The sequence below is a fragment of the Gigantopelta aegis genome, unplaced genomic scaffold, assembly GCF_016097555.1.
Source record: "Gigantopelta aegis isolate Gae_Host unplaced genomic scaffold, Gae_host_genome ctg1716_pilon_pilon, whole genome shotgun sequence".
NCBI classification, from domain to species: Eukaryota; Metazoa; Mollusca; class Gastropoda; order Neomphalida; family Peltospiridae; genus Gigantopelta; species Gigantopelta aegis.
Window position 1 is genome coordinate 973 of NW_024532777.1, and position 21,611 is coordinate 22,583.

The 21,611-nt window shown below is 35.7% G+C and overlaps 1 pseudogene; it reads left to right on the forward strand.

The window, feature by feature from the left end:
- The first annotated feature begins 782 nt into the window (after window positions 1–782).
- LOC121391090 lies at window positions 783–7,662 on the forward strand (annotated as a pseudogene).
- The last annotated feature ends 13,949 nt before the right edge of the window (window positions 7,663–21,611 follow it).

Consider the following 21,611-nt stretch of genomic DNA (forward strand, 5'->3'; position numbering starts at 1 on the left):
GGAGGGTGGAGCACATACTGTGTCGATCTATCATATTAGACGAGGTTAATGTAGGGACTGCAAGAGGAGGGGACCTTTTCGAGAGTGTGTACATGATTTTGGAACTTGTAATTTGAAACCACTTGATGTTACATCTCTGTCCGTCTCTAGAATGCTAAGAACATCACTGTTTCATAACTAGCTATGATAATCGGTTTTTTTAACTGCAAATGAAAAGCAATGAGAAGTTGATAATTTATTATTACATGATGGTGTGTAGCTGTTAAAAATACTGTTTGAGTGGTCTGATTTCTCGGTTCAAGGCCAAGTTTACATGTTAATTGAATCATATTGAAAGGAAACACTACAAGTTTCTCAAGTTATCAAAAAGCGTACGCTAATTGTGTGTGTAGTTGCGTGTTATGCGTCGTTATGATATAATATGTAGTATTACCGCGATAACGTATAAAAGCGTGTACCGCGGTGAGGCTGTCATTTGACCGCTTTGTGAGTGAAGTTGTAAGTTGTACTACAGTATTTATTGCCAAGATTATTATCTAACAGCAATATCACAAAAGATGGCTCTGAAAGTTTTTTAGAGGCGCAAAGAATATCTTATCAGATGTGCAAGAAAGAAGAAGAAGAAGGTTGTTTGATCGAGTTCGATTTGGACTGTCACGTGCAAGAAAGGCTCAGTTTTTGCTGGGAGATGATTCCCCTGATGGTAGGACTTATCTCTACGTGCTACTGGAGAAGAACAGCAAGTCTTAAAAACGGATTGTTTCTACCTTGGTTCCTACGATATGTCTGGTCGAGCCATCAAGGGCGAGGATGCATTGATGACCCGCTGCACTCATTTGGAAACAAACTCAACAAGACACAGTCCTCATGGTCGTGTAATGCGAAGAAAACACTCTCTAGCGTCACTAACTTTAACGGACTGTAGAACCTAAATACATACGAATTGTTTTTAACACCTGAGGAACTCAAATTGGTTGACAATTATTCTGAAGAAGGTGTTCTCTCTCTTTTTGTTATCGATGGATTCTTCCTTCCCAGGTACTCACCCAAAACACACTCGTATGTTTTTGTTTCATAGCCTGGGAACCAAAACGCAAGACACCATATGTCACGCATTTAAATGTGAAGAGCTCCATCAGCGAAAGCCACAGCTCTCGAATTGTCTAATGTATTCAAACGCAAATGTCAAGAATTGCTACTTCAGCCGAAACCCATACTTCCAGACCCTGTACTCCAGGAAGCATTCAAGTTTTCAACACTAACAGAATAATTGACTTTATGCTACATTTTATGACTAACTCCTAAACTATCTCTTTCTTCTTTGATCACCAAGGACACACCAGTTTTTAATGTTTTAAACTTACTATAATATTGCGACTGTTATTGCAAGTATATTATATCCCGTATATATAATTATTATTGTACCACAAATTGACTCAATATTATATATAATTGTTCTCTTGTAGATAAGTGACACCTTGCTATGTATTCAATTTATTCTTATTTTTTTCTAATGTGTTGTTGGTTTTGTTTCATTAGCTTCATTGTCACTTATTGCTTGTTCAATACAATATAGCCACTGTGGCAAACATTAAGTTTAGTGCAGTTCTATGACGTGACGTTGTAATAATTACGCCATTTTTTTAACCCTAAATAGACAGTACAGAATTAGCTAACAAAGAACCTCACCTCCTAACGCAATTTAGACTGCTCAGTGAATTGGAGGTACGCCCTCTTGTTTCTCTGTAACACACCCTTCGTATAACCCTCCGTGTTGCTCCGTATACCTGACATACGATTTCTTGTGTATTTCTGCTTACATCCGTTACCATTACAATCAGGCCGAAGCACCAGGTTTGTCCCTAGAATTGTATATTCACTTGTTAATAGTGAATTGTTACACATTTCTTTAGACTGTCGCTTTTCTCCTCGTTTGTTATAATGGCAACGAGATTTCGATGTATCTGATGTTAACTTGGACATTTGAACTAGAGAATAAAAGCTGATGATGGTCAGTTTTTTTATGCAATCTTCAACTCAGTCCATGGTGCAGGGCATTTATTTACAATTATTATATTGTTCTGGTTCGCTAGTACCACAAGCTCCTGGTGAGTTAGCTCTGCCACAAATAAAGATAGATGAAGTAGAAGATAGTAATGAAGGACCCCTCTCTCAGTGCAGAAAGAAAGAACATTAATATTAACCATATACATTGACCAGTGAAGATAATCTGCGTTATATGAGGTTTGTTGTATAAGATAATAAAAATTTGCATGATTTTCTATTTTATTTTTTAGGAGGACCTCACTAGACGCCCTCGTATTGCCAAATTCCTGTCTACATTAGCACAAATGATTCTGGGATTTGTACCTAATCCAAAAAGACAAAACAGAAGAAGAAAAAAGTAGAGCCATTATCTAATGCTACTCTGATTTTCATCTTCCTTTTCTCTCTCTCCTCCCAGGCACCCAAGATGGGAACCATTATGGGTGTGTATTACAACATTACAAAAATTTCGTGAGTTATTTTATTTCTTGTCTCACGTGGATAGTCGGTATGCTGTTGTAGGTTCAAGCATTCCTTCTTGTTTTTTCTGTGTTGCGCCTGTGTAAGTCCATACCATATATGGTTTTAACAAGTTATCTTATCAATGTTTTGTGGTCATTTGACTATCTTTATTGTGACTTCAATAGTTAATTTTTTATTTAGACATTTTGACTACCATATCTCTCAGCGCTATTGCTACTAATGGGTTGTACCAGGTAAGAAAGAATGAAAGGACGAGTCTAGATATCTTCTTGTAGCTGGTGGAGCCTATTTTATGATTTCACGAAATCTGGGTCCAGAGTTCGGTGGAGCTGTTGGAATTTTATTTTATTTAGCTAACACATTTGGAACATCACTCTACCCTTAGGAGCTATTGAAATATTATTGGTCAGTTAAACAAGGTAATGATCATATACTGAGGTATACTGAGATATACTGAGACATAATAATAATAATATACTAAGGATATAGTGACAATAATTGAGACATGAAATTCATTAGCACTTTGGTGTATCCTTCCAAATGTTTGCCCAGCCTGTTATATTAGATTACTCTATTGTCTATTGTTATTTAGCTAATATCATGTTTTCCTGATTTTTCCAGGATACGGCTTCATAGTTATTGTGATGTAATTGGTACAGTATCCTTTGTGAATTGTCTCTCCTATTGAGTAGTAGTCTAAGTGGATGGAAGTGGATGAGATAATAATCCTTTGTTTTTCTTTGAAATTCTCTTTTCTCCATCCTTCTCTTAACTTCTTTCTTACTTCTCTTTCTCTTCTATTATTAGACTACATAGCGCCTCAAAGCATCTATAGTTGGAGAAATCCGAGGCAATCCATCTGCGCTATACAATAATTTAAGAATATATGGGACAATACTATTATTGTTGATGACATTCATCGTGTTTGTGTGGTGTCAAACTAGTAAGTGAATACAACTTGTCCCTTTGAAGCCATTGTCTAATATTTATATTTACACACATATATATATATAGATTAAAAGAATTGCTTGTAATGTTATTGTCTTTGAAGCCATTGTCTAATATTTAGTATGTACATATATATAGATTAAAAGAATTTGCTTGTAATGTTATTGTCTTGAAGCCATTGTCTAATATTTAGTATGTACATATATATAAATTGAAAGAACTTGCTCGTAATGTTAGTAAGTTATCTAATTGCTACAAGAATGTCTATCAATTGCTAATATAGTAGCAATGAAGTTATATAACCATACAAATTAGGACATTGTTTGTGTATACAATGCTATTTAATTATATTTATTAGTACATGTCATTTCTTGTGGTCTTCCTCTCTTCTTTATAGGTAAATATTTCGCCACATTTTGTTTGGTGTGGTGTTATAGTGGCTGTTTGTCTTATATATGCTGGAGCCTTCAATCCAATCCCTCGAGCTAGGTATGTTATTATAATAGGGGCTTATAATTGAATAGGAGCTTATAATATTAATGAAGCTTATATTTAATTAGTTGCTTGTATTGTTAACTCTAACTAGTAGTGGGACTTACAAACTTACTAAGAGTTATTGTTGTAGATATTGGCATGGCTTATGTACAAAACTGAGGCTTATATTGAAGCAGGAGCTTATTATTGATATTATATCACTACAGGGTTTGTACAGTCAATGGAGTTGCCCTTGAAAGTGGTTTTAGCTGTCCTGCTATTGGGATATAACTAATATAACTAGGGGGATTTGTGATCCGAGATGATCCTGAGCTTCAAAGCAGCTTCTCAGGAGGTAACACATCAGTCTATGATCCTAACACAGGATGGCAGAATGGGTTTGCACCTGTCTGTCGTGATGGTATACCAGGTATCACTTTCATCCAGAACTATCGTTGGTGAGTTATTGTAGTAGTTGCTATGGTAACAATATCCTATTTTATGTATAGATAATACTCCTGCAACTTTTTTAAGAAAAGGCGAGTCTCTACCTGGAGAGCCTGCTATTGGTATTCAAGTACAGGCTGCCTTATCTACGTCATTTTAGTATTAATTGGAATATTCTTTCCCTCAGTAACAGGTAAGTGCTTAGTTCATTTTCTTCTCTTTTATATGTTGTGTCAATAGGGAATTATGGCTGGCTCTAATAGATCAGGTGACCTCAAAGATGCCTCAGAAGTCTATACTATTGGTACAATAGCTGCTCAACTTACTACTACTATGATTTGTATCCATTGCTGCTGAAATTTTCATTTGTGTTTGTTGTCTTTTCTTGACTCCACCACTAGATCTCACTTGTGTTTTATTTTTTGGTGCCACCATAGAGGGCTTTTATTACGTGATCAGTAAAGCCACACCTACTTGTAATTAAACTCTGTATTAATTGACATCATTAAATTACATACTTTCCTATCAAATATCTTGTGGTCTTATAGATTTGGAGATAGCACTGGTAGCTTGACAGTATCGTTGTTAGCCTTCCCAACAAAGTGGATTATCTTGATTGGAGCACTTCTATCGACTGATTGGAGCAGGCTTACAAACTCTCACAGGGTAAGCAATGGAGGTCTGTTTCTGCTATGAGCCCCTCCCTCTTCCTCAGAGCTCCAAGACTGCTACAAGCTATTGCTAAAGATGACCTCATGTCATTTCTACGTATATTTAAAAAAGTGTCTCCTTGGAACAATGAACCAACGTTTTGCTCTCATTTTAACAGCTATCTTAGCTGAAGCAGGTGTTCTTATAGCCAGTCTAGATTTAGTAGCTCCATTCTCTCAATGTAAGAAATACATGCTATTTTAAGCTAATATTTATAATGTTTTTTTTTGTTTAGGTTCTTCTTAATGTGTTATATGTTTGTTAATGTGGCATGTACTCTACAGTCACTTCTTAAAGCACCTAATTGGAGACCAAGATTTCGATTTTATCATTGGTATAATCAAATTGAAATGCATTGACTCTCTCCTCTCTCTCTCTCTCCTATCTCTCTCTCTCTCTCTCTCTCTCTCTCTCTATCTCTCGCTCTCTCTCTCTCTCTCAGGACAACTTCTTTGTTAGGAGCTCTTCTTTGTTTAGCAATAATGTTCATGACATCATGGTATTATGCTCTAGTTGCAATGATTCTTGCACTTGTTATTTATAAATACATGAATTCAGAGGGTAAGCAAAGGAAATATAATAGATACTCATTGTCCTCAGAGCTGAGAAAGAATGGGGAGATGGTCTGAGAGGACTGAGTCTTCAGGCAGCACGCTTTAGTCTCCTACGTCTTGAGGAAACCCTCCTCACACAAAAAACTGGAGACCTCAACTACTTGTTCTGGTTCGACTTGATGAGAACTTAATACCAACTCATCCAAAACTTCTCTCATTGCTAGCCAACTTAAAGCAGGTAATAATAATAAAATCAATTAATTAGTGTAATTATTATTATTAATTTTAGGTAAAGGTCTGGACAATGATAGTATCTATATTAAAAGGTGACTATACTGATATTATGGGAGAGTCTATTTCAGCAAAACAGGTAACACAATGTACCATAATTCAACATGCACATATTCTAATTAAGTAACCTTTAAGAAATAATTTCTATGCAAAACAGTCGTATTTTATTGAGACATATTCATTTCTCTAGTCACTAAAGAGGTTTGTAAATGATAACAAAGTTCAAGGCTTACAAAGGTCATCGCCTCCACTTCAATAATTGATGGGGGATGTCATATTGGTGGGTGTGACTGATATAGGTATAACAAATAGTTGTCACAATATAGTGTCCAAGCAGCTGGACTCGGTGGCATGACTCATAATGCAGTCATGTATCATGGCCTGGACGTTGGAGAAGAACACAATCATGGTGTCATTTTTAAGTAAGTATGTAATGTTGCATATTACATGTATTATAAATTTATATAGAAAGTATTAGAGTGGCAACTTGCCGGGAATTGGGCCATCTTAGTTCCTAAGGGGATCAATTGGTTTCCTAGCAACGAAGATAAGATGAAGGACACCATTGATATTTGGTGGATTGTACGTATCCTAGTCTTTTAATAAGGGGTGTGGTTAAGTTAAATGATCCTTAAACTCACCTCTCAGATGATGGAGGTTTATTAATGCTTCTTCCATTTTTATTACGTCAACACAAAGTGTGGCGACATTGTAAACTGCGTATTTTTACAGTAGCACAACTGGAGGATAATAGCATACAAATGAAGAAAGATTTAGCTGTATTTTTTATATCAACTAAGAATAGAAGCTGAAGTGGATGTCATTGAAATGGTGAGAGAGAGAGAGAGAGAGACTGTGGTGTATATGTGTGTGTAATTCTTCAGTTTTGATATATTTGAGTTAAGTATATAATGACTTGTACTGGTCTCACAAGATCAGATACATCATGCTCATTATAAGATAATATTTATTAATAATTACAATTCTTGTTATAATAGCCAAACACTGATATATCAGCCTATACTTATGAACGGACATTAGTAATGGAACAACGAAATGAACTGCTGAAGAGGATGAGACTCACTCGCAGGGAGAGCAAGAAGAAGTACATATGACCTCATTAATAATACTTACCATCATATCGTATTGGTTCCATTAGATCCAATCTGTTATCTCCCGGTCATTTTACCCGGTCTGCATCACAGATAGAGAAGACGTTGAACAATTTAGGGACATTAGATGAGAAATTAGATGAAATTGACTCTCCTATTGGATTGCCAAAGTAAGTATATTACTAGCCACATGTAATGGTGAATGAATTACTGAGAGATACCATACCAACAGCCAACACACACTCACATGTGCAATGGCCTTAATGGAAATCAGCTGTTGCTATAGCAATATTCCTTAGGCCCTTCACAATGACCCAAAGTAATAAGCATAACAGTAGTACTACTCTATACCTTCTTAGCCCACCCACCAACCCAACCCACCAATCAGGTGGAACTAGTTCAAGTGACAGTAGTATGTCTGAGGAGTTATCGGTTCAAAATCACCTCTCCTCGGATGTTCCCTCAGGTCGCTCAAGTCTAGCCCACCCCCTGTTGTTACAGCCCCTCCCATTAAGCCAAAACCAGCAAGTGATATCAGAGAATTTGATGCCTTTTTTGGTAACGATGATATGGTGTTCCTGTTGAAGGGGAAATAGCTGCAACTCCTCTTGTTAATGAACCGTAAGTATGTACTTTGTTATATCATACAATGTGGTATATATATGTATGTTAGACTTACTTTGCGTGTCCATAAAATGGGAAAGGAAGTAGTGTTCTTATCCAACATGTTGTGGGTGGTATATGAAGGATCTAATCCTCATATTTGGAAATTATTCCACTAGCTAATTTGGTTTTATAAGCCCTCCATAGCTACAAATGTTGGTACACGTACTAACTGAAAATGACACACCTCTTTTTCCATTTTATGAGCTACTGATATTATTTATTATCGGGATTTGTGGTTTTGTTCACTAGTCATGAGGAGAACCTACGTCCGTATGAACACTTCAGTTAAATTAAATGAACTGATAGTGGAGAAAAGTCATGATGCTTCATTAGTGATTGTTAATTTACCAGCTCCACCCACCCAACAGGGTCAAGAGGAAAACTGTATCTTTTATCTTTAAATTACTTAACTATCCACAGTGGAACCTCTCTTCAGTCTCTTGTATGGGTCTAGGAATTTCCTTTTTGGGAATCAAGTGGCACACCATTGGATCCAATTGGTAATCCTGATATGAGGATTAGAACGAGTACATGGCTACTTTTGCCCAATCAAGGAAACAATTGGATCTAAGATTGATGTCACAATTAAGGAGATTCTATAAGAGAGGTTCCACTTTTAATTTGTCTTAACTCATGAACTACAAGATATGGAATTTCTTGATGTACTTACAGAGGGTTTAGACCGTGTCATCATGGTGAGGGGAGGCGGACGAGAGGTGGTAACTATATATTCTTAGAATAACTGTACTACATAGTCATCAATTTTAGTGTGTCATAAATACCACTACCATAATTATTAGCTGTCATTTCTGTAATCTATTAGCAGGCTGCCATTTTTAGAAAATTAAATGATATTTATTTTAGTTGAAAAGCAAAAAAAAAAGTAGGGATATGATTACTAAAATATATTTAATGGCTCAACAATTTGGCAGAAAAGGCAGGGAAGATTTACAATTCATATTTTTTTAAAAAATCACTCTTAAATTTGATAGCACAGCTTTTATCACTTGACAATATCTTCATTTCAGGCCACATACTTGCTGTTCAGGATCATTGGTCTCATGTCAGCCAAAGAGGGTAATCCCAAGCTTATAAAAAGAAGCAAAACAGTGGAACTTGTCAACTTCGCTTTCTAACATTACGTCTTAACGAGCTACACCTTTAATTTTATATATAAGGGTGTTGGCTCATTAAAGATAATGGAGAACAAAGTTGTATTCGTTTTGCTTCTTTTTATAAGCTTGGGAATACCTTCCTTTGCTGACATGAAGTCCTTTGATTGTTAAAATGGAGATCTAGCTATGGCTTATGCAAGAAAGATACAACCATTTCGTACAAAGATGCAATTTCAACAGATGCTGATGCTCTCAATAGTGCTATAGAAGCACAGGATTGTAATGTATCAGTAAGTGATTACCAGATGAGGGCGGAGGTTATAAAGCTCCAGTTTTCCCTTGCCTACCTTTGGTACCATGTTCTATGTTGTAATACTTACAAAGGTAGTGATTCTAACTCTGGAAGTATGACAGCTCCTTTTAAAACCATTAGCAAGGCTGTCACTGCAGCTAGATCAGTGGTCAGCACTCTACTATTGTTCTTAGAGAAGGAACTTTCTATTTGAGTGACACCATTTCAACTAGGAGCTGATGACAGCTACCTGACCATCCCGAATTACCCAAATGAAGAGGTCTGGATTAGTGGTGTACAAGTCATTATGCCGATGTGGGAATCAGTCAATACACAAGATTCCAATATCTACAAAGCTAGTCTACCTTCAGTACAGTCCATATTGGGGCTACGTATTAACAATAAACGTGCTATTCGTGCCCGCTATCCTAATGCTGATCAGAAATTAATTTTGGCTCCAAAATCCAACCAAAGAATGGCTTCCCTAAAAAACACTTCAGAAGTTCCAGATGAGGAGGATCAATCCTAATACACCATTACGTAAAATCTGATGATGTTTCAACAATATCAAACTCGGCATTGGAGGACCTTGTAAATATTTTGATCCCCCCGCAGGATATGGTGTGGTAGTAAGACTGAAGGGGGAGGTGCACGTAACTTATAAAATACCCTCTGGTATGGTAGCTGATAAATCTATTTTACGAACCAACCTTATAAGAATGTAAAGGTGCTATCATACAAGCTTGGAGATCAGCTCATTGGGCAGTTGGATGTTTGAAGTTGGAGATTATGATCCAAAGAATGGAACATTCATGTTTAGCAAGGGAGGTTTCCAAGGTGCTCGAGGTCAAAGTGGTGCTGAAATTTATATTGAGAATGTAATGGAGGAGATCGATCACCAAATGAATGGTTTTTTGATGAGGATCCAATACTCTTTATTTTTATTACAATGCTACTCCAGGACAAGACCACCAGTAATACACTCTATGTTATAAACAAATCTCAAGACATTAATCAATGTTACAGCAACACAGGATAAACCAGCACTTGGAATCATATACGTGGAGTTAACTTTCGTGATACTGCTTACACTTATATGGATCCTCACGGAATCCCTTCAGGCGGTGATTGGGCTCTGGAAAGAATGGGTGCATTGTTTTTTGAAGGTACTTGGAATACTCTTGTGGAGGGCTGTATATTTGATAGACTTGAGGTAATGCTATCATGATCTCTGGATATAACCGCAATACCAACCATTTTAAAAAATGAGTTCAAAGTGGATTGGGGGTACAGCTATTGGTTCCTGGGGCTATACCAGTGGTACTAGAGTACCAGGTATGGGTTGGGATGGTACAGATGGGAACCAACCACGTTTTAATAACATCCTGTATAATTTTGTCCATGAACTCGGTATTTGGGAAAAGCAGTCATCATTCTATTTTCAAGCTAAATCTTGTCAAAATTTGATCAAAGGAAATATCTTCTTTAATGGACCACGTGCAGGCATTAATTTTAATGATGGTTTTGGTGGTGGTAGTAACCTTACCGAAAATCTCTTGTTTAATACATGTCGTGAATCAGGTGATCACGGTCCTTTTAATAGCTGGGATAGACAAGTATTTGTCACTAAAGTTCGTGATGGGAACACCCAACCAGACAAGAATTGGGACTACATCTACAATAAACTTATGATTGCTAACTACGAAAGCCAAGAAGCTATTGATAATGATGATGGCTCTAACTATTACCAGACACACAACAATTTCTTTGCTTACAGTGGAAATGGTATGAAGAATGATTTTGATGGTCATGACAACCGTCACTATAACAATATCTAGGTTACGTTGGTAATGGCTTTAGAATCAGTAGTCAATTATCAGGTCATGAAGATTATTTCTATAATAACATAGTTGTCATGACAAAAGATGGGGATTATGGGTCAGGAACAGGTTCTGGTGAGGGAAAAAAACTGTCGTTCATGACAACCACATTTATACACCTACTGGCAAAGTAACAGAGTGTAAAATGAGTCTAGCTGAATGGCAAGCTAAAGGCAATGATCCTGGAACAACAGCAAGTACTGGCCTGATGATGAAGACCTTGTCAAGATGATAAAAGCTCTGCTGTCGATTTAAAAATGCTATTTAAAAGATTTATTTTTCTGCTGCTTTTTTGCCAATTTTCTGAGCTATTAGAGTTGTTTAGTAATAGCTGTATTTCAGTACACCTTTTTAATTTAGCTACAAAATAATAGATCTCACATATTCAATTTTGTGGATTATTATAGACAATGAAGAGCAAAGTTGTACTTCTTTTTTATAAATTTAGGAGTATCCTCTCTGCTGACATAAAGTCTTTGATTGTAAAATTGAGAGATCTAGATATGGCTTATGAAATTTTAAACTTACTGCTTATGAGATTGTTTCCTTGTGGTGCCTATAAAATTAGAAATACTAAAATTAACATTATTTTGGTAGTATCGTTCCATGATCAGCGTTAATGAGATTCATAGTCGCTACACTCGCGCCCCACAAGAGGGTGAAGACAAAATCGTAAGCACATATAAAAGGAAACCAAAGCAGTCATGAGTGCCAGTGTGTTGTGGGCCAGCGTTCTGCAATGCATCAGACCTCTGAGATGGTTACCAGCATACTCTACGGAGTATCCGAAAGGCCGACTAGGATAGGGTGGTAGTCTCCCTTTAAACGAGACGAGCTGGTGTATTTGTGGTTCCCGGTTCCTGAATGCGAAATTCCCTAAGAGCTGGAATCCCGTACGGCTGGTTTTAAGTTAGGGCGACGCTCCAGCCAGGATTACCTCGCGAAGACGAGGGTTACCAAGCCAGGTGGCGGTCCCAGCTAGCAATAGCAGGGAATCCTGGAGCCTAAGTGGAAGCCTGAGTGGGGTGAGCGAGTAGGAATCGTTTGGGCAACACCAAGGGTTTTTTTTAATTTTTCATTTTTTTTTATTAAAAAAAAATCTAAATAACTACTGGGAAGAAATGTCAGCAGAACTGGTCAGGTCTGTGATAGAAACAGTCAATATGGAGTGATATACAAAATATGCCATTGGTATTACTAACATTACTAATTAAAAAATTCATTATTGTTAGCTTTAAATTTATCAGTATAATAATCTACCTGTTTTAGTAGTACATGTAAATTAATACATCTTTTGAAGTTTTTTACAGACTCTAGCAACATTTTAAAGAACAATTATTTCTCTACTTAACAAGGACCTATATACATCATCAATTTCAAGTGATTTCACAACATGCCATCTTGAACCATGGTCTTTTCCATGCACAAACTATTACCCTGCTTAACAAGGTAACCACTTTTCTCTAAACATATTTCTTTCATTGTAAAATGAGAGATCTAGCTATGATTTATACAAGAAAGCCACAACCATTTATTAAAAAGATGTAGTTGTTGTCAAGATAATATAGTTCTGCTCTATTTCAAAGACGGCCATTACTTAAGTATTACTTCTAGTTATTATCTGTAAAAATTAATGCTCCATTTTAATACAATGAATTTAATCAGTTCTGTGTGCAATGTTCAATATATAAAAAATAGTTATGAGAAGAGATCACCAGCAGATGGCAAAGGTGCTAACCCCTCAGAACTGGGTGCAGCTAAATTTGGCAAACTAGCTATATGAGATTTTAAAAAACTTCTCGAACATGAGTACACTGTTGCATCTTGCCCTGGTACTCCTGAAAGAGAAGAGATCACTAGCTACCAGTACAAAATAACTAGACAACAAAATTAGACATAAAATAAACATGATTGTTTATTGTTTAGCAAGGAAGATCAAGGTCAATACACAAATAGTAGTTCATTACTGAAATATAGATTGTTGTCAAGCGAGTTACTTTCTTAATAGTTGCGTTGTAAAAAAATATCAACCTTGTATAAAAACTATGATCATTATCAAATATTATGTTGCACAATATTTTGCGCAACATGTATTTATTGTAGTACCTATATTTAATTGATGGGCGTGGCTTACCCTTTGCCTCTCCTTAGCTCCATGTAATAGACATTGGTGGTGCCAGATAAAACTGTCAAGTATCTCTTGTATATCACGTCTTTCTGATAACTCCTTTTCCATTCTCTCTGTGTAGCCAGAAAGAACGGTCAAATGATTCTTCTAGTTGCTTCATAATTCTTCCCCTGATTCCTTAGCTAAAAAATAATTAGTGGGTGTGGTTTTAGTCAACATCCCCCTACTTTTTAATTTAGAGAGAATATCTGCATCGTAGAGTTGAGAGGGGGAAACTGGCTATTTTTTGTCGAATAGCCATATCTTGGACAGTAGATTTCTCTCTATCAACTGAATTCATATGCTTCAATAAAGCATCTGCCTTTATTAATATTTGTAATTCATCATGTTAGGATATTACCATAGTTACCTCTGGGGGGTCTCGATTATTGGGAGGGTTCTCAGGAGGTGGAGGACTGGATGAAGGTGGGAGATTATAGGAGGTATCTCTTGAGGTATAACACTTACTTTGCATCAGATTCACTTTTGTACGGACGTACATTAAAACCACTAGGACCTAAGGTATACAGAGAAATATAACAATCCTTTACAAGCAATGGAGGAATGGTTCAAAGTTCAAGGTTTAGGGTTTACAATTTAGTCAAAATATATTACTAATTATAACTTATAAATTAATGGTCATTCCTTACTTAATGTATTCTTGAATTTTGAGATGTTTTCTATATCAAATACATGTCTCTCTTCCCAGACTGATATTATACGTTGAACAGAACCAATAACAGTTTCATCCTTGTCTCTATGGGAACATAATAATCATAGTTGTCATGGCAACAAATGATTCACTTGGCAACAAGATGAAGAGCTCTCGGAAGCGCTCTTGTAAATTCTGCTTTATATTCTGGTCCTTTGCGCCTAGCATTTTGTATGGACGTCATTAGCTACATAGAGTAGAGTGAGTTTCCTACTTGGAGAGGCTATAAAGAAGACACCATTGTTTACAATAGATCAGAATTTGAGTATCTCACCTTTCTGCATTTCTCTGAACCAAATTCCTACAAACTGTTCTCGCATGTTTGCGGTGATGTATTAACCATTGGGAGACACTTTGAATACTTTGCATTGTTGCATTTAAATCTCTCAGCTTCATCTCCAAAGTAGTAGTCGACCAGGACATACTCTTCATGGTCTGCCATACTCAAAAACGTGTCGTTTGGAGGCGTGGCATAAAAAACCACACCTCGCAGAAAATTAACGGAGCATAAATAATTATTATTAATTAAGAATATTTTATTTCAATTTTGGATGGTTGCTATTAGCAACTGTAGCTCTTCATCTAGTTGCTGAACTAGTTCTGTTGGTATTAGTCCATCTTCTAAGCCCTAAAATAACAAAGTTAATTAAAAAATAGTTACTAATAGTAATGATGCGTTAAAAGTAAATTCAACTTGTACTATAAATAGCAACAATTAGTAATAATACGCACATACCTTCAATGTAGTAAGAACATTTTGAACAGCCATCTTAGCTGAGGACATATTTTGTCGCCATTTATCTGAAGCCATTTTTTCTTCTCTAAAACTACAATCAAATAAGTACAAGTCTTATAAATCATTTTTTTAACCCTGAGAATACTTCAGAGTCAAAAAAATCACTCTCTCCTGCTTCTTTCTTCACGTCCCATGAGGGATCTTGACGAGAAGTTCGTTGAGCCTTTTGTAATTCAATAATACCCTATTACAATATGTATGTGTATACCACCATATATGGTAATAATGTACTTACTCGTTCGCGGTCAGTTTTGCCTGAACTACTCAAATGATATTGAGAACACACCTCCCATAGCTCTGAGTTCCCTGTGGTCTAATTAAACAACACAGACCCCACCCACTAATTATAAATTAATTAAACTATTACCTCAGATACGACTCGTGCTAATAGTTCACCTAATTTCTTTCTCAAAGCATCTACAAAAAATTAACAGAATATGATTTAAAATAATAAAATTGAACCTTGTTTCTCTAACTGTAGCACTAGTTTCAGTTAATATCCGTAATATCTAAATAAACCACACCCACTTAATTAATAGACAAAATATTAATCTAACCTCTGAATCTAAATATTTTTGTTTGAGGTCCAACATTCTATGATATGCTTTAATAACTTCTTCCAATTCTCTAATATCAAGACTGACCTAATTAAATGGAAGGAATATAATTTCGAAATAATCTACAAAACTTACTAATAAATAATTCTCCCATATTTTCCAATTTTCATAATTACATTTCAGAGCTTCCTGAAAAGCATTAAAAGCTCTTAATCTAAATGGGATAAATAAAATAGTAAAATGGATGAATGAAATAGTAAAATGGATAAACAATAAGTTAATGGATGTATGCATACTAATCTATAGATTAGCAAATGGACTGACTTCTCTTTCTTCTTTAGATAAGCTCCAGCTAAATTATTCCATGCCTCAGCATTCTAAAGACAATGTACATGTCACATGATTGTCATGTGATTTATACTTACATCTGGTTCAAGAGTCACACCATTGTCGAAATGCTTTTAGCAGAGAGGGTGTGGTCATCAATCTGTCCAGCAGCATATCCTAGCGTGAAACCACAACCCCTCCTATAGATAAATGGATGAATGGACAGATAGACAAGGCACACATATTTTTACTTGTAGAGAGTTAATTTCCAAAGATTTCTCCATACATCCAATACACTCTGGTAACTATATAAAAACAATGACCTCAATACATTATTATAATAAATATAAAACCTTTTCTTTAGATAAATAAATAAGTCCCAAGCTCTTTTGAGCTCTAGCGCTACGATGACCAGAGAGATCCCATGCTTTGTGGTAACACTCTGGGTCCTAATACACTTGACTTCCAATGTTATCAATAAATTATGTAATACTTGTGTTGTGTCACCAAGGAGACACCATAACTTCACACTCTCTCGTCCTCCTTCATCCTCCCTCACAACTCTCTCTGCCTGTGCCTGACGTCCCACTGATTGATAACATGTGACCACGTCTTCCCAGAGGTGGAGTCTGATAAATCTCTAAGGCACTAAGAGGAGCTCCCATAGACATTTAATGTATCAGCAAGCTGTTTCTACAAATACATTTAAATTGGTGATGTCATTACTTCTAAAAATAGATGTAAGTCCTACTTCTATTGTCCAACATGGAGGAAGTGATATGCAGTAAAATAATTCTTGTCGAACACTAGCCTGAAAAAAAATTATAATTTATTATTATTATATTTTTTTACCTCAGGGTACAATTTAGAATTGCCATCAATGAGTTTCTACATGAAATAAAAAGGCTATGTACTTCTCTCTCTCTCTCTCTCTTTCTCTTACCTGTAGTTGCATCATTGATCTTTCTACAGTACGTGATTTCTTACGTTGCAATATTGACCGAAGGTATAGAGAATACACTTGTACACTCCAACATTGTGGCTGACTCAATACAAACTAAAAATTTAACCACACCTCTTATATCCACCCACATACATAATTAAAAGTTACATTTACATAAGCCTCCAGTTTTCTGATAACAGTCCATGCACAGGACCACTCCATCTTTTATAATCACTGTGTTAAGAAACAGACTGAATGAGTAACGAATATTCTAATCACTTGCCATAATCCTAAACACAACTGCTTGCTGTAATGAGCTAAGCTGAGTGGGTGGAGACAAAGGGGTAGAGTCAGAGAACTTGACATGACTTAATAGTGTTTCATCTTCTAATAAAACACATCCTTTTAATTATGATTAATTAAAGGTCATTATCACACGGGCATACCAACTTTTGGTAAGTAATCTGTATTTACAGCTGGTATATTTTCTAGCCCTCCATCTTGTTTTGTTACTGTCACTAAGAGCTGTGCAATATCTCTGTCTTGAAATTTGGTTCTCGTCCAAGAGCCCCACTTAAGTTAATATCAATTCCTGCAAATTGTTGAGCTAATGTTAAGTGGACCTACAATACAAAAATGAATAAAACTTTATTTATGCTGACTAACTTTAGCTTGATCAAATTTGTAATAACAAAGATAATATTTTGCTATTCTAAATGTGTAGAGCATTTGATAGTCCTATAAATAATAATAATAATAATAATAATAATAGTTATTATTATTATATTATTATTACAAGAATTGTACAATATCTTACGTTGTTTTTTCTTCCAATTCTAAAATAGACTTCAACTCCTCTATAAACTGATAATCACATGACATATCACATGACATAAACTGACCAATCACATTCTCTAATTCCTTCCTAAACTATTAGATTTTACTGACAACAGCTGCTGTTCCTGATACAGCATCTTGCAGACCATAAAAGTCTGCCAAAATTCTAAAACAATTTAAATGAGTGGGCGTGACACTACTTATACATGTACATACATGTTGTTTTCTTTGCTCTACAAGTAATAGATGTGCTAAATAGAGTTAAATATGGCGACTGGACTAGATCATAAAAAATACTAGAGAAAAATAAACCAATACATATATGGTAATTAATGAACGATACCTCTCCATCGCATGACATCTCCTGCAAACACCAGCTGTTCCATTTTATCTTTAAAAGGAAATAATTAAAATTAACAAAAACATCTACATACTTCCATACATACCAGCTGTTCTTGCTGTGGTCTGAGGTGGTTCAGGTACATTGTCTTTTGGTCCAGTCCAGTTTAACTGGATAAACCAGTTCAACAGGGGTGTGAACCACAAGCTATAATGTCATTCGATTTACTGTTGAAAGGAACAATGGCTTCAAGTCTTTAAAATCTGTCTTAATATGTCACATAATAATTATTGAAGTGAAAATCATTGACATTTACCAGTCCCATCAGAGAGAAACAGTGAATAGTTTCTCTAAGATACATCTAGCCTCCATTAGCACGACAATGGCGGCAACATGTGATTTTGCATGTTATATTAGTAGTATACGGAGATTAAATTTAATTCTCCGATTACATTCTTATACAAATTTCAGAACGTTTCCGTATACCTCCGTATCGGCTACACCTCTGTCTATTATTTGGGTGGAGCGGGTTTCAAGTGCCAAGTACTTTGCACCTCCTAAAGAGCAATGGCAGAAGCACCATTAATGAGCTTACTGGTTTAGAATGGGAAGCTGAGAGAAAGCCTACATTGTAGCAACCAGTCCCAGAAAATACCTCCAAAATAACCAGCTAGATGACTCAGATGAATTCTCCTGGGAACAGTGGCAGTGACAAAGAAGAAAAAGAAAACACAATAGTTAGTACAGTAGGAGAAAACCTTCTAGAAAACAAAAACAAGAAGAAATTGTCGTAAGTCACAATCTCACAACAACCAAGATGACTCATTACAACCACGAACAACCAATAGACACTATTACTCAAATACAATCTACTGAAACAGAGTTGTTCTCCAGTGATACCATTGTCCCCTCCCTCTCCCTTTCCCAGCATCATCAACTCATCTACAACAGATCTCCAAAACCTCAGGTAAAACCCTTATCATTTATGGAACCATCTGTCTTGGAATAAGTGCACTAGAAAAAAAAATGGTCTACCGTTCTCCACAGCAATTTTTCTCTAGTGGTTTCTCATACCACAAGACAACCTCGTATTAATGAAAACATACGCTAGAGAGTTACTATTTTTGTATCTCGCAATGATATGGTACAAAAATACAACAAGGAAAATTCATGGAATATGTTCAAATAGACAAAATGGATGTCAACCAATGCAGAGAAAATTACACACACAATCGAGCACCTCGCAAAAGTTTTTCATCTCCGACTATAGTTCTAGCAACTGCCTCAGAAGGTGAGCTGTATGGCACAACATGGGAGTCTTTTAAAGAGGCCCAGTTTTCTGGCAAACCTTGTATTGTTCTTCAATGTCAGCGGTCAGCACTAAAGGAGCAGAACAGCTGAAAGAACTTGATGTAGTTGGTCATTATTTACAACTGACTCCAGATGACGACACAGACAGCAAAACTCGTACCAGATCATAAAATTACCATAGAGAACAATGAGAGACATTTGGTATCTAGAGGAATATTCAACTCAATTTAATACAAGGTCTCTCATATGAAATACCATCAGAGTTAGAGAAGGCTCGGGAAGAATGGGATCGTGTCCCTGCTATACAATTAGGATCAACAAAAAAAAGAAAGGCATCCTATTAAAAAGGCATTCGTACAAAAATCAACTAGTTTGTTGAATTATTAAGCCATTTTCAAACATCAATTTAAGTCGGCAGTTATCCTCTATTAAACCTGAGGTAGAAACGTCTGGTTTATCAAAAATATTCGGTTCCTCCTCGGTTAGTAAAAACTTCATCATGAGAGGAACCTAGTATTTGCTATAGCACTTTGTAAATATGATGACACACAACTCTCTTCATGCAAGTGCCCTCTCACGATCTATCATCGGCTCAACGGTGGAACATCTGTCTGTCCACGTTTTTTTGGATCACACTGGGAAAACATTGGTTTCCAAGGTACCGACCCTGCAGATGATCTCGAGGAGTAGAATACTGGTCTGATGCAATTGGATGGTTTCTAGAGACACCAATACTTCAGTCAGTAGCTATGGAGATATATCGTTATTCACAACAAAGTGTTAATCGTTACCTTTTTGTGTTGTCTCTCTTAAATATTACAAGTATAGCTCTTCAAGCACTTAGAGAAGGATCCTTATCTCGCGAGGCAACAAACGTGAACAAGTTTTTGCTGTTTTTAATGATTTTTTTATGCTGCAATATTTGTTAGTTTCTATAACAATTGGAGAAGACATCGCAATAATCCTATGGAACTGGGTTGTGTTCTTCAAGATGTTGGTAAATTTTTCTAAAAGACATGCTCGTTTTATGATACATGAACTGCAGGGTTTCTTGAAAGACAGACAAAAAAGAGTCTGAATTGTCTTCAATAAAGGCAGAACCACCTGTTGAATTTTCAGCAATTGAATCTCTTTCAGTTTAATATATCTGTTCCCATGTTCTCATTCCAAAGTTACATAAAAACAGGTCTGGTAAACTATGTAACTTTTAATATAATATATATAATAAATATATTTTTTCAAAAATGGTGATTGTTTATTAGTACACTTAATGCTGCAGGATGAATCACTTTGAAAAGTCTCCAGATACCCATCACTATAGAAACCATTATGGTTACTAGGGTGATAATTCCACCTACATAACAAGTATAGGATGACTGTGCAGTTATAAACTAGTACTGGCTAGTTACATAAACTAGTACTGGCTAGTTTACATAACTAGTACAGGCTAGTTATATAACTAGTACTGCTAGTTACATAACTAGTACAGGCTAGTTTACATAACTAGTACAGGCTAGTTACATAACTAGTACTGGCTAGTTACATAACTAGTCTGGCTAGTTACATAACTAGTACTGGCTAGTTACATAACTAGTACAGGCTAGTTACATAACTAGTACAGGCTAGTTACATAACTAGTACTGGTTAGTTACATAACTAGTACTGGCTAGTTACATAACTAGTACTGGCTAGTTTACATAACTAGTACAGGCTAGTTATATAACTAGTACTGGTTAGTTACATAACTAGTACTGGCTAGTTACATAACTAGTACTGGCTAGTTACATAACTAGTACAGGCTAGTTACATAACTAGTACTGGCTAGTTACATAACTAGTACTGGCTAGTTACATAACTAGTACAGGCTAGTTACATAACTAGTACAGGCTAGTTACATAACTAGTACAGGCTAGTTACATAACTAGTACAGGCTAGTTACATAACTAGTACAGGCTAGTTATATAACTAGTACTATGCTAGTTACATAACTAGTACTTACCAGTTAAATATTTCAATAAATCCAACTTGTTTGATTCCATAGCTATCTCATCAGGGCAACCTAAACAACATGGTCACATGATTATCATATGACATCATGTGACTACATACTTCAGTCCCTATTCTATTATGTGTGTCCTTTATCTTCTGATCAATTAATGTCTCCTAACAAACCATTAAATTTAGAACAACTTGATAATATTAATAACTAACTTGTTCTTTATTGCGACTTCTTTCCAAATTAATATCTAATCGAACACCATTTTCAACATTACTAATCTCATCCTACATTTATAATAGTTATTTATGTGTGTATGTGTCTGTGTATTTATGATTTTAGTTGTTATACCTTTAACATATCTTTTAGTCTTGTAATCTCTAATTTAAGGTCCTATTGTATGCAATATATTTATTATATATCTTTACATAATAATATTTCTCTCTTTGGAAGGACTTAAGTACTACTTTAAAAAAAATCAGTCCATATTTTATTAATCTATTAAGATTACAGGGACAATCTCTTAATCTTCAGAGACTTAAACAATATAATTTACTGCAATATTTACTTCTGAATTATCCTTTAATTTAGCGATACTTGTGCTCT